Source organism: Myodes glareolus, chromosome X (assembly GCF_982192425.1).
Source record: "Myodes glareolus chromosome X, mMyoGla1.1, whole genome shotgun sequence".
Lineage (NCBI taxonomy): Eukaryota > Metazoa > Chordata > Mammalia > Rodentia > Cricetidae > Myodes > Myodes glareolus.
In genome coordinates this window covers 36117697-36130961 of record NC_142053.1, presented here as the reverse complement: position 1 = coordinate 36130961, position 13265 = coordinate 36117697, and the positions used below count along the sequence as shown (strand labels likewise).

The window sequence follows — 13265 nt, the reverse complement described above, 5'->3', positions numbered from 1 at the left end:
ATCCCATGCCTTTAAACCCAGCATTAGGGAGGTAGAGAAAGGAGTGATACGGCTGTGTGAAGAAAGTAATATAAGGCTGGAGGAGACAGGAGCTCATTGCAGTCTGAAGTATGGTGCAAACAGTTGCAGTCTGAAGTTTGGTGGAGACAGCTGCAGGCTGAGATTTTGTTGAGACAGTTGTAGTCTGAGGATGTGTCTGAAGCAGTCTGAGGACAGGATCACCTCTTCAGTCTGAGTATTGGTAGAGATACAGGGTCTCTCTAATGGCTGGCTACACTGCTTCTTTGATCTCTCAGCTTTCAACCCTAATAACTGACTCTGGCTTTTTATTATTAAGAATAATTAGAACTCGTGATACATACACACATGTGTATGAATGGGTACCAGCATCCATATCTATAAATATGAAACCCTCTATTTATACAGCATACGCACACACAGACACCACAAAATAAGATGAAAACTTTCTGTAAGGGGGATTTTTTTCTGCTTTATAAAATGTTAGTCTTCGGAGCCTGAGCCAGAGACATCTGTGGGACCAGTCCCAAGTCACAGACCTCTGCTGGAGTGGGCATATGCCAGGGACATCTATGGAAACAGGCTTAAATCAGTGATCTCAGCTAGAGCTGGCCTAAAGCAGCAAACTCCACAGGAACAGGTACAAGAGAGCAGACCATAAAGGGATAGGCAAGAGCCAGAGATCTCTGTGGGTCCAGGTACAAGTCCGGGACCTCCAAGGGAGTATGTCTGAACCAGAGCTCTCTGCAGGACCAGGCCCAAGCCAGGGACCTCCGTGGTAGCAGGACCAAGCAAGGGACATCTGTGGGAACAGGCCTGAGATAGCTACCTCAGCCAGAGCAGCCATGAGCAATTGACCTCCACTGGAACAGACCTGAGACAACAACTTCCACAGGAGCAAGTACAAGGGAGTCACCACTGGCCTGGACCAGAGACCTATGCTGGGCTGGGTATGAATCAGCAACCAATTGAGGTAGCAGGCCTGAGCCAGCAACCTCTGCCTGAGCAGGCTCAAGGCAGCAACCTCAGCAGAAACAGCTCCAAGCAAGCACTTTCCATTGGGAACAGGCCTAAATGATCCCTGTATAGCAGAGCTACCGCTGGGAGTACTGAATCACCTCCAAAATCAGGGAGTGACCAATAGGGATGACTGGAACAGTGGTGCTGACTATACCACGAGGAGCAACCATCTGAGCTTTGAATTCACTAGCACCTGGAAGATTGATCACCAGAGTCACAGATAGCCCCAACTACAATAATCAGAGAAAAAGCTGGGTAGACAAGATAAGAACACACGCAACACTGCAAAGAACAACACAACACCAGTAAAAACTAGTGGCCCTACAACAGCAAGACTTGAACAACCAAATAAAGATGAAGCAGAAGAAAGTGAGCTAAAAAGATAACTTTAGGAGAATGTTTGAGGCCCTTAAAGAGGAAAGGAAAAATTTCCTCAAAGAAATGAAGGAAAAGAGAAACAAAAAAGTGGAAGACATCATCAAATCTCTTAAAGAAAAAACAATCAAACATATGAAAGAAACTATTCAAAACTTGAAAACTAAAATGGAGAAAATAAAGAAAACACAAGCTGAGGGAATTATAAAAACAGAAATCATGAAGAAATGATCAGGACCCACAAATCAAAGTATAAACAGGAGAATGCAGGAGAGGGGAGAGAGAATCTCAAGCGCTGAAGATACAATAGAAGCAATAGACTCATTGGTCAAAGAAAACATTAAATCTAACGAAAGCTTAACATAAAATATCCAAGAATTATGGGACACCATGAAAAGATCAATTCTAAAATTAATAGGTATAGAAGAAGGAGAAGTTCAACTCAAAAGCACAGAAAATATATTTAATAAAATCATAGAAGAAAATTTTCCCAACCTAAAGAAAGATACAGTTATGAAAATAAAAGAAGCTTACAGAAAACCAAGTAGATTGGATCAAAGAAAAATGTCCCATGGTCACATAAATAATCAAAACACTAAACATACAGAATAAAGAGAGAATATTAAGAGCTACTCAGAAAAAGGCCAAGTAACATATAAAGGCAGACCTATCAGAATTACACCTGACGTCTCAACAGAAACAATGAAAGCTAGAAGGTCCTGGTCAAGTATTATGTAGGCATTAAGAGACCCTGGATGCTAATCCAGACTCTACTATAGCCAGCAAAACTTTCAATCACAATAGAAGGACAAAATAAGATATTCCATGATAGAACCAGATTTAACCAATACCTAGCCACAAACCCAGCCCTACATAAAGTATTAGAAAGAAAACTCCAAACCAAGGATGTTGGTTATAACCACAAAAACACAGACAATAGATGATCCCACAGCAGCACCTCCCAAAGAAGGGAAAAATATACAAAATAACATCACCAACAATGAAAACTAAAATGACAGGAGATAGTAAGCACTGGTTATTAATATCTATTAATATAAATGGATTCAACTGACTTATAAAGAGACACAGGCTAAGATATTGGATACAGAAATCAAATCAACCCTTCTGCTACATACAAGGAACACACCTAAACCTCAAAGACAGACATTGCCTCAGAGTAAAGGGTTAGGAAAAAGTTTTCAATCAAATGGACCTAGTAAACAAGCTGGTGTAGCTATTCTAATATCTAACAAAATCAACTTCAAACTAAAATCTTTCAGAAGAGAGAAAGAAGAACATTTCATACTAGTCACAGGAAATATCCATTAAGAGGAAATCTCAATACTGAACATCTATGCCCCAAATACAAGGGCACCCTCATATGTAAAATAAACATATTAAACTACACACACTAATAGTGGGAGACTTCAACACCCTAATATCACCACTGTACAGGTGTGTCAGATGGAAAATTAATAAATAAAAGAACTAACAGATGTTATGACTCAAATGGACTTAAAAGATATCTATAGAACATTTCATCAAAAACATAAAAGAATATATCTTTTTCTCAGCACCCCATGGAACTTTCTCCAAAACTGACATACTATGTAACAACACAAACATCAACAGATACAAAAAATTTAGAATAACCCCATGTATCTTATTGGATCACCATGACCTAAAATTAGAATTCGACAACACTAATTCTAGAAAACTCACAAACACATCAGAAATAAACAATGTTCACCTGAAGCATCAATGGGTCAAGGAAGAAATAAAGGAAGAAGTTAAAAACGTCTTAATATTCAATGAAAATGACCACACAACATATCCAAATTTATGGGACATAATGAATGTGGTGTTGAGGAAAGTACATAGCACTAAATGCCTACATAAAGAAGCTGGAAAAAAATCACACACTATTGAATTAAGAGAACATTTGAAAAGTCTAGAACAAAAAGAAGCAAACTAACTTAAAAGAACTATATGGCAGGAAACAAATTGAGAGCTGAAATGTACAAAATAGAAACATAGAAAACAATACAAAAAATCAATGAGACAAAGAGTTGATTCTTCAAGAAAATCAACAAAGTAGAAAATATTTTTTCCAAACTAACCAAAAGGCAAAGAGAGAACACCCAAATTAACAAAATAAGAAATGGAAAGGGGGATATAATAACAGACATGGAGAAAATTCAGAGAATCATCAGGTCATATTTCAAAAATCTGTACTTCACAAAATTGGGAAACTTAAAGAAAATGGATAATTTTTTGGATAAATATCATTTATCAAATATAAATCATGACCAGATAAGAAAATTAAATAGACCTATAACTGCTAAAGAAATAGAAACAGTCATCAAATTCTCCCCCCGCCGCAAAAATAAACCTCAGGACCTAATGGTTTCAGCTCAGAATTCTACAAGATTTTCAAAGAAGAATGAATACCAATACTCCTCAATATAGAAACACTATAGATACAGAAAACAGAAACTGTTTTATAAGGCTAAAATTACCCTGATATCCAAATCACATACAGACTTTACTAAGAAAGAGGATTACAGATCAACTTTATTCATGAACATTGGTGCAAAAATTAAAATACTGGCAAACTGAATTCAAGAACACATCAAAAAATCCATCCAACATGATCAAGTCTCTTTCATCCCAGAGATGCAAGGATGGTTCAAAATATGAAAATCTGTTAATGTGAGTCACTATATAAACAAATTGAAAAATAAAAACCGCATGATCATCTCATTAGATGCTGAAAAAGCCTTTGACAAAATACAACATACCTTCATGATAAAGGTTTCAGAGAGCAGGTGTACAAGGACCATACCTAAACATAATGAAGGTAATATGTAGCAAGACAAATGCCAACATCAAACTAAGTGGAGAGAAACTCGTGGTGATCCCACTGCAATCAAGAACAAGACAGAGTTGCCCACTCTCTCCATATCTATTCAATACATTTCTATCTTGAGCAATAAGACAAAATAATATCAAGAAGATATAAATCGGAAAAGAAGCCAAACTCTCACTATCTGCAGAAGATATGATAGTTTACTTATTTGAACCCAAAAATTATACCAAGGAATTTCTACAACTGATAAACACTTTCAGTAATAAAGCAGGATACAAGATTAACTCAAAAAATCAGTAGGCCTCCTGTCTACAGATGATAAATGGGAAGTGAAAGAAATCAGAGAAGCATCACCCTCCACAATAGCCATAAATAGCATAAAATATCATGGAGTAACTCTAACCAAACAAGTGGAAGACCTATATGACAAGAACTTTAAATCTTTGAAGAAAGAAATTGAAGAAGACACTAGAAAATGAAAAGATCTCCCATGCTCTTGGGTAGGTAGAATTAAGATAGTAAAAATGGCAATCTGAACAAAAGCAATCTACAGATTCAATGTAATGCAATCAAAATTTTAGCAAAATTCTTCACAGACTTCGAAAGAATGTTATTCAACTTCATATGGAAAAGCAAAAAACCCAGAATAGCCAAAACAATTCTGTACATTAAAGGAATTTCTGAAATCATCACAGCTCAGACTTTAAACTCCACTCACTACAGAGCTACAGTACTGAAAACAGCCTGAAATTAGCATAAAATCAGACAGGAGGATGAATAGAAATGAATTGAAGAGACAGATATTAATCCCTATACCCACAAAACATAATTTTTAACAAAGAAACAAAAAATATAAAATGGATAAAAGAAAGCATATTCAACAAATGGTGCTGGCAAAACTAGATATCAACATGTAGAAGAATAAAAATAGACCCATATCTATCACCATGCAGAAAACTCAACTCCACATGTATCAAAGAACTAAACATAAAGCCAACCACACTGAACCTCATAGAAGAGAAAGTTGGAAGTACACGTGAATGCATCAACCCAGAAGATCACTTCCTAACTATAACACCAGTAGCATAGACACTGAGAGTAAAAATTAATAAATGGAACCTTCTGAAACTGAGAAGCTTGTATAAAACAAAGGGCATGATCAACAAGACAAAATGGTAGCCTACAAAATGTGAGATCTTCACTAACCCCACATCAGACAGAGAGCTGATCTCCAAAATATACAAAGAACTCAAGATATTGGTCATCAAAGGAACAAATAATCCAATAAAAATAGGGTACAGACTTAAACAGTATTCTCAACAGAGGAATCTAAAATGGCTGAGAGACACTTAAGGAAATGCTCAACATTCTTAGCCATCAGAGAAATGCAAATCAAAACAACTCAGAGATTCCATCTTATACCTGTACGAATGCCAAGATCGAAAACACTGATGACCACTTATGATGGAGAGGATGTGGGGCAAAGGGAACACTACTTCACTGCTGGTGGTAGTGCAAACTGGTCCTTTGGATATCAGTATGGCGATTTCTCAAAAAATTAGGAAACAACCTTCCTCAAGACCCAGCAACACCACTTTTGAGTATATACCAAAAGGATGCTCAATCATACTACAAGGACATGTGTTGCAAGAAAGGTTGCTTGTTCTTCCTGGCCGCCTAGCCATGAAATAACCACTCAGAATACCATATTATTTACAATACTGGTTGGCCAATAGCTTAAACGTATTTCTGGCTAAACTCATATCTTAAACTAACCCATCTCTATTATTCTGTACATTGCCACATGGCTGTGGCTTACCAGCTAAAGTTCCCAGCATCTGTCTTAGGCACCGGATCCATGGCTTCTTCTAACTCTGCCTTCCTCCTCCCATGCTATAGGCCAAGCCAGTTTTCTTTATTCATTAACCAATAAAATCAATACATAAACAGAAGGACGTCCCACAATATTTCCCCTTTTCTGTTTTAACAAAAAAGAAGGCTTTAACTTTAACATATTAAAATTACATATAACAAACAGGTATCAAACATGAATTACAGTTACAATATTTATATATATTTTATCTTTTATCATAATTAAAGTAAATTATAACTATAATCATTTATTCTTCAACTCCATCAAAGACTCCAAAAGGATATAATACTACCTAAGTAAACAAGAATTTCAATGTAAGCAACTTCCAAAACTCTAGAATTGACAGAGACATCTTGCTGTCTGGACAGTCACCCAAAGTTCTGCTGCATGGTTGGGTATCCATCTTTGGCCTACAGGCCCATAGTGTCTAGCACCTTTCAAATGAAGGAGGAAATTTAAAAGACAGTTCCACCTATACTGGCAGTTTGTCAGTCATTTTCTTCTGTATCTTACAGAAGGTCTGACTGACCCTTTCATGAAGCAGCAATCCTGAAGGATCATCTCACTTTTAGCCAAGTTCCGCAGTCATTTCTCTGTGGGTCTGCATGTCTAGTTCAGCAGTCTAGGCACAAGCAGTTCTTGCCCAAATGGGTAGCAAACCCCAGAAGGAGTTTCTTTGATGCTCATCTTCCTCTTGAAGTAATTGGTGTTTCTAGGAGCAGATGTGTCTCTCTTTCATGAAAAGTCCTATGTTATTAAAACGTTTTAAATACCATATTCTGAAGGTCTCTGAAAGAGTTGAAGAATACCTATCCATCTAAAATACATCTCTGTACATCTAGAAAATCTAAATAACATGACAACAATCTTGATTATTATAGATGACTCTCTATTAAGTTTTATTTCTTAATTTTTACATTACATTTTTAAATGAGTTGTACAAACACAATATCTCAACCAAGAGCAGAAATATACATGTAATAAAATAGACCTTCAATTTATATCAATAAACCAATATCCATACCAATGCAAAAAAAAAAACCTTTAAAAACAATATGGCATAGTTCTGTCCAAACTTCTTCCTGCTGTTTACTGGGCAAAGTAATTTTTTGAAGGGTATTCAAAACAACCTTTCAGGGAATTGTTCCATCAAACCACACCAGTCTGGAAGCAATCCACAGGTACTCATCCTCTGTGAAAACAAAAGAAGAACCTATTTTCCAAAGCAAAATATCCTTAGACCCGAATTTGGAAGTCATGATTCCTATATAATATACATACTGGTTTACCTTAGCAGCCTGTACAATGAAATGTCTCTCTGTACTTATCTCCTTTACAGTCAAAAAATTCAAAGAAATCACAATAATTACATAATACAGACTCTCTGTGAATTTCCCTCTTTATGTGGCTTGTTTTTCTATACTCCTTTTAAGTTATGACTCTCTGTATTCTGTGTCTTTTAAAGACATGTGTTCAACTATCGTCATAGTAGCATTGCTTGACATTGACAGAACTAGGAAACAACCTAAATACCTATCCCTTGACTGAAAAATGAATAAGGAAAACATGGTGGTACATTTGAACAATGGAGTACTATGTAGCAGAAAAATTAATGACATCTTGAAATTTGCAAACAAATGGATGGATCTAGAAAACATCATTTTGAGTGAGGTAAACCAAACACAGAAATGCAAATATCACATGTAGTCCCTCATTACTGACTTTTCTACATAGAGCAAAGAAAACCAGCCTACAATTCACAACCCCAGAGAACCTAGACAACAATGAGGTCCTTGAGACACATACATGGATCTAATTTACATGGGAAGTAGAAAAAGGCAAGATCTTCTGAGTAAAATTGGGAGCATAGGGACCATGGGTGAGGGTTGATGGGAAGGGAAGAGGAAGGCAGGAGAGCAGAGAAAAATGTAGAGCTCAATGAAAATCAATAAAATTGCTATGTTTATAACATGCTTATTATACTATATTTATTGTTATTTTTCCTGTGAGATAATGAAAACTTACTAAGAGTTTGTTGTACCCATCTTCATATGCACGATGCTAGTTTCAACAGAAAGGAATATCTATTAAAGTAACTCAATAAGAGGTCGAATGTAGGGCCTGAGTATTGGGTCAGTGGAAGGGTTCCTTGTCTATCACATGTGAAATTGTGATGTATACCATATCCTCTAAAATATATTATCAAAAGAGTAGAGATGATATACTTATATTTTTGTTTATTTATTTAATTTCTTAAAATGAGATAGAAATCTACTCATTTATTGAATTTATAAATGGTAGATATTAAGGTCAAGTTCATTAAAACTCAGCACTTAAGTACTTTTTCAGATATTGCCTAGGGCCACTCATCTTTGCTTTGAGGATCAATTAGCAGAAAATTTTAAAGTAAAACACACTTCATTTACATTCACAGGTGACTTATCTGATGAAGACCACAAAATGATATTAATTATGCACAGGAGCAATGAAGTATATTTCATCTTATGCTCTATGAAAAGCAAGTCACTGTGAAATGAAGAGAGTGATTTAAGAACACACAATGCATCAAAGATCCTCTCCACCTTAAAGGTCTTCAGGACAGAGTCGTAATTTGATTTCTGTTTTGCTGTGTTATTTCCATTTAATGGTCTTTAGTTCTCCTTATTATAAATGTAATTTTTAAGGGTCAAATTAATTTAATTTCACTTTGGTTTTGGGATGCTTAAATGCAAGGTTATGTAAACCACTAGCATAATACATGTGCACTGCAAAAATTTCTGCCAAGGCATCCTAAGTCACCAAAACAGCTTCATTAAACAGGGTACATAGAGTAGCTCACAGCTATATTGTAATTGAAAATTGTGGATATTGGAGCCAATATCAACATTAAAAATAATACTGTGCTTTCTTGCATTCTTTGCTCCATTACTAGAATGTTTCTCCCATCCTTTCTTATTTCACAGTATCATACCATCTCAAGACACACTCAAATTTTCTTTCTTGTGGGATGCTTTTCCTTGTTGACTTCTGCCAAATTATATTCCTCTAAACAGTTTGAGTGAAGTAAATCATCTCTTTAGTAGGTTTTATTAGGCTGTTTAGCACTTTGATCACCATAGCTCAGCAAATGAATTGTGACTTCTTGGAAAGAAGTGAACATGTGCTTCATTGTTTTTGATCCATCTTCAAAATATTACATTATATTTTTTCTTAACTTGGTTATCTTGATATATGTGTACTATATTTAAATTATTTTGCTACCCCCTCTCTTCTCTGAAGCAGTTCACCTCAATATGCTGCCTCTCAAATTATAACACTTTCTGTAATTAATATTTGTACTTGTACTATAATTTAAAAAAATATATTTTTAATTATTACTTATCTTGACCAACAAAGAAAGTTTAATAGAAACAAAACAATTCACAGAGAAAAAATTTCTAGGGAACTCTAAGATCATAATGTAACTCCCTAATACTCATTTTAACTGTGAAGTTTATTGTTAACTACCTAAACAACCTGAGGGTTATTCTTCTTTGTATTGTAGCTTAACTCCACTATTTCTTTTGATTAACTCTATGACATTTACATTTTTTACACTTTTTTGTCTTTTCTGTGTCATGTGAATAAAAAAATAATAAAAATATTTATTCTGTAGGCTGTCTCCTTGCATGAATAGTGCTGTTTGTGAACATCCCAAAGCTGTTTAGTTTCATGTGGTCCTTTTTATTGATCTTGGTCTTACTACTTGTAATGCAATAGTCTTGAGTCTTGTATAGAAAGCTTTTCCCTAAGCCAATGAGGTCAGACATACTCCCTATTTCATCTTCCATCAGACTCATAGTGTCAGGCTTTACATTACCAGTCTTGATCCATTTGAAGACATGTTTTGTTCAGGGTAAGACATAGTGGTTATCTTACTTAGAGTTACTATTGCGATGATGAAGAACCAAAACCAAAAGTAGCATGAAAAAGTTTATTTGGCTTACATATGCTTGGGTCACAGTCTACCGAGAGAAGCCAAGGTAGGAACACAAACATGGCAGAAACCTGGTGGCAAGATCTGATGCAGAAGTCATGGAAGAGTGATGCTTACTGGTTGCTTCTTATGGCTTGCTCAGCCTACTTTCTTATAGAATCCAGATCTACCAGTCAAAGAATGGTACCATGCACAATGCTTTCTTAGTACTGGCTTGAAGGTGTTCCAGCTACAATAGCTGGTTTCTCCCCTATCAGTCACAAAATATACATCAGGGTATTAGAAGTACTTTAATTTTATTCATTTTATTGTGATTTTTACCTGAAAACCTTTTTAAATTTAAGTATATTTTGTTCATATTCTTCTGCTTTCCCTGTAAATCCTTCCCCATACCAAACAAATACAACTTTAATTTCTTTCTCAAAAAAAATAGAGAAAATCCAATACAACAATCCCCAAATCCAAGAAACAAACATTCCCCCCAAATAAAACCTACCAAGCTTTAATCAAATAAAAATACACCCCTATTCATCTTCCCACACAAAACAAACAAAAAACAAAACAAATTAACTGGGCAGTCCATTTTTTGTTGGTCAACTACTACTGAACATGAGGTCTGTCCTGAAGAAGTTTATAGATTCAATGCCACTATATTGAAAAAAGCTGATTTTCTCTCTCCAGATAGGTAAAAAAAATCACAATACAATTGTTATTCTTTAACATATTGGTGAGGTTTTGATTCACTAATTCATTTTTAAAATATAACAAAACAAAACTATCACATTGAATTTGGAAAAAATAAACCAACAAAAGGCAAAGAGTCCAAGAGAAGACACAAGAATCAGAAACCCACTGGCTAGCACACTCAGGAACCCCTTAAAACAATAAACTGGAAACCATTCTATACATGTAGAGAACCTGGTACAGATCCACACAGACTTCATGTTGCAGTCTCTGTAAGTTCATATGAGCTTTGCTCATGTTGATTTAGAGTGCTTCCTTTTCTTGGTGGTTGTCATCCAACTCCTCTGGCTTTTCCTCTTTCTGCCCCCTCTTCTCTGGGGTTCCCTGAGTTATGAGGACAGGAATTTCATGGATGTATCTCATTGACGGTTTTGTAATCCAAGGTCTTTCACTCCATGTGTAACGTCTGGCAGTAAATTTCTATATTTGTTCCCATCTTCTTCAGGAAGAAGTTCCTCTGATGATAGCTGAACAAGGCACTAATCTATGAGTATAGAGGAATATCATTAGGAGTCATTTCATCACTACATCTTTTTTTTCTTTAGAAAAGTATTATTTGGTTTAACTTAGATCCCTGGGATATCTAGTCTCAGGTTACCCAGGAAGTGTCAAGTATGATTTCCAAATACCACACAGTCTTACCGGTAAAGAACCTACTATTATGAAGGCATTTTCTCAATCAAGGTTTCACAGCTCTCAGAAGACTCTATCTTATGTAAAACTGACATAAAAATTAGCTGGTACAGGGATCTAGTTGCATCCTTCTACTTCTAACTATCAAGTTTGACCAGACCCATTCACTGAAAACACTACATTTACTCCAAGACAAACTTTTGACCTCTGTCAAATTCAGACAGCTGTAGGCATGTAGGCTTATATATGAGTCCTTGATTCTACTTTGTTGATTGCTGTATCTATTTTTTATTACATCTCAGCATTTATTTTATATAAATTTGTGTACAACTTGATAACTCAAATTTTGTCATTATTCAAGAATGTTTTGACTGACCTGTGGGCTTTTCTGTTTCTATAAGAAAGTTGAGGTTATTTATTTTCCATGTCTGTGAAGGATTGCATTGGAATATTGATGGATATTGCTTTTAATCTGTATATTTCTATTAGTAGGAGGGACATTTTTGCCAGGGACCAGTCTCAGCAGAGAAGTGAGTCTTAAATCTGGGATGTCTGGAAGGCAAAGCAAGTAAATGAACACAGGATTCTGATGCAAGCTGACAGGCTATCAGCAGCAGAGCAGGTTCCTTTCTCTCTCTCTCTCTCTCTCTCTCTCTCTCTCTCTCTCTCTCTCTCTCTCGCTGCCATGAGCTTCAAGCCTCAGTTTTTTATTGTAAATTTTACACAAGGAAATTGATTCTTCTTTCTTGTCACAGGTTAATCATTACATGGGCAAAGCATTTCATAAAATGTACAAAGATTCTTTGAAATCAGAACATCATCATTCATCATCATATTTCCCCAGTTCCCAAGGCCCATGCCAGCCACTATATTCTTAATTTTTAGCTGAGTTAATCATAAAACAAGACTTTCACCTCAAAAGCTAACTACTTGTAGTTTATAGAGGGTCTTACTCCAATGTCATATTTCTGCCCTTGTTATTCCTCACAATTCCAATACATATCATTTTGATTTGTAGAGCCATAGGCAGTCAGCCCCCACACCCTAGGTTCTTCAGAAACATGAATTCATCATATCCAAATTCCTTTCTGTTTCAGTATACTTCAGTGTAATTCTTTTGCCAAGTTTCATAATCAGGCAAAGAACAAGTTTTGCATTTTCCCCAAATTTCCCAAATTCTTTTAGTGCCTACCAGCTCCATCAGATCATGAAGATTCATATTATCATACAGCATATCCATTCTTTCAGAAGCCATTGCTGTGGAAGGAAAAAAGAGCATGAAGAACAAGTACACTAATAGAATTGCTATAACCAGAATCATCTGTAACATTGGTAAATCCGTATGCAGATGCCGTAGAAGTGGTTCTAGAAGCACATAGGTGTTTTCTTCTTGGCCCTCAAGTAACAAGCTCATTTCGTTGCCATTGTGTTGCCTGGCGGGAATTGCTTCCTGCATCTCAGGATTCACACATGAAGGGGGGGGGGTTATGCTTTGCCATCACTGGCACATTTTATTGAATAATCTGAGGAGTATTGGTATTAGTTCTTTGAAAGTCTTGTATAATTCTATCCTGGGTGCATTTTGACATGGTTATTTCTTAGCTAAGAAATTTTAATTTACTGCTTTTTTTCTTATTGTATGTTACAAATACATTTAAATTATCCATTTCACCTTGATGCAATTTTCCTAGGTTGTAAGTATCTAGACATATTTTAAATGTACAAAGAACTAAAAGGTTTGAATATCAGGAAAAGAA

The 13265-nt window shown here is 35.7% G+C and overlaps 1 long non-coding RNA gene across 1 annotated transcript; it reads right to left on the bottom strand.

Moving 5' to 3' along the window:
- Window positions 1-10169: 10169 nt before the first annotated feature.
- Window positions 10170-12759, bottom strand: LOC146889270 (uncharacterized). Its single transcript, XR_015000408.2, has 3 exons — window positions 12701-12759; window positions 11885-12060; window positions 10170-11359 (listed from the first exon to the last, which is right to left on the bottom strand). It is a non-coding gene; the product is annotated as an uncharacterized LOC146889270 (long non-coding RNA).
- Window positions 12760-13265: the final 506 nt, after the last annotated feature.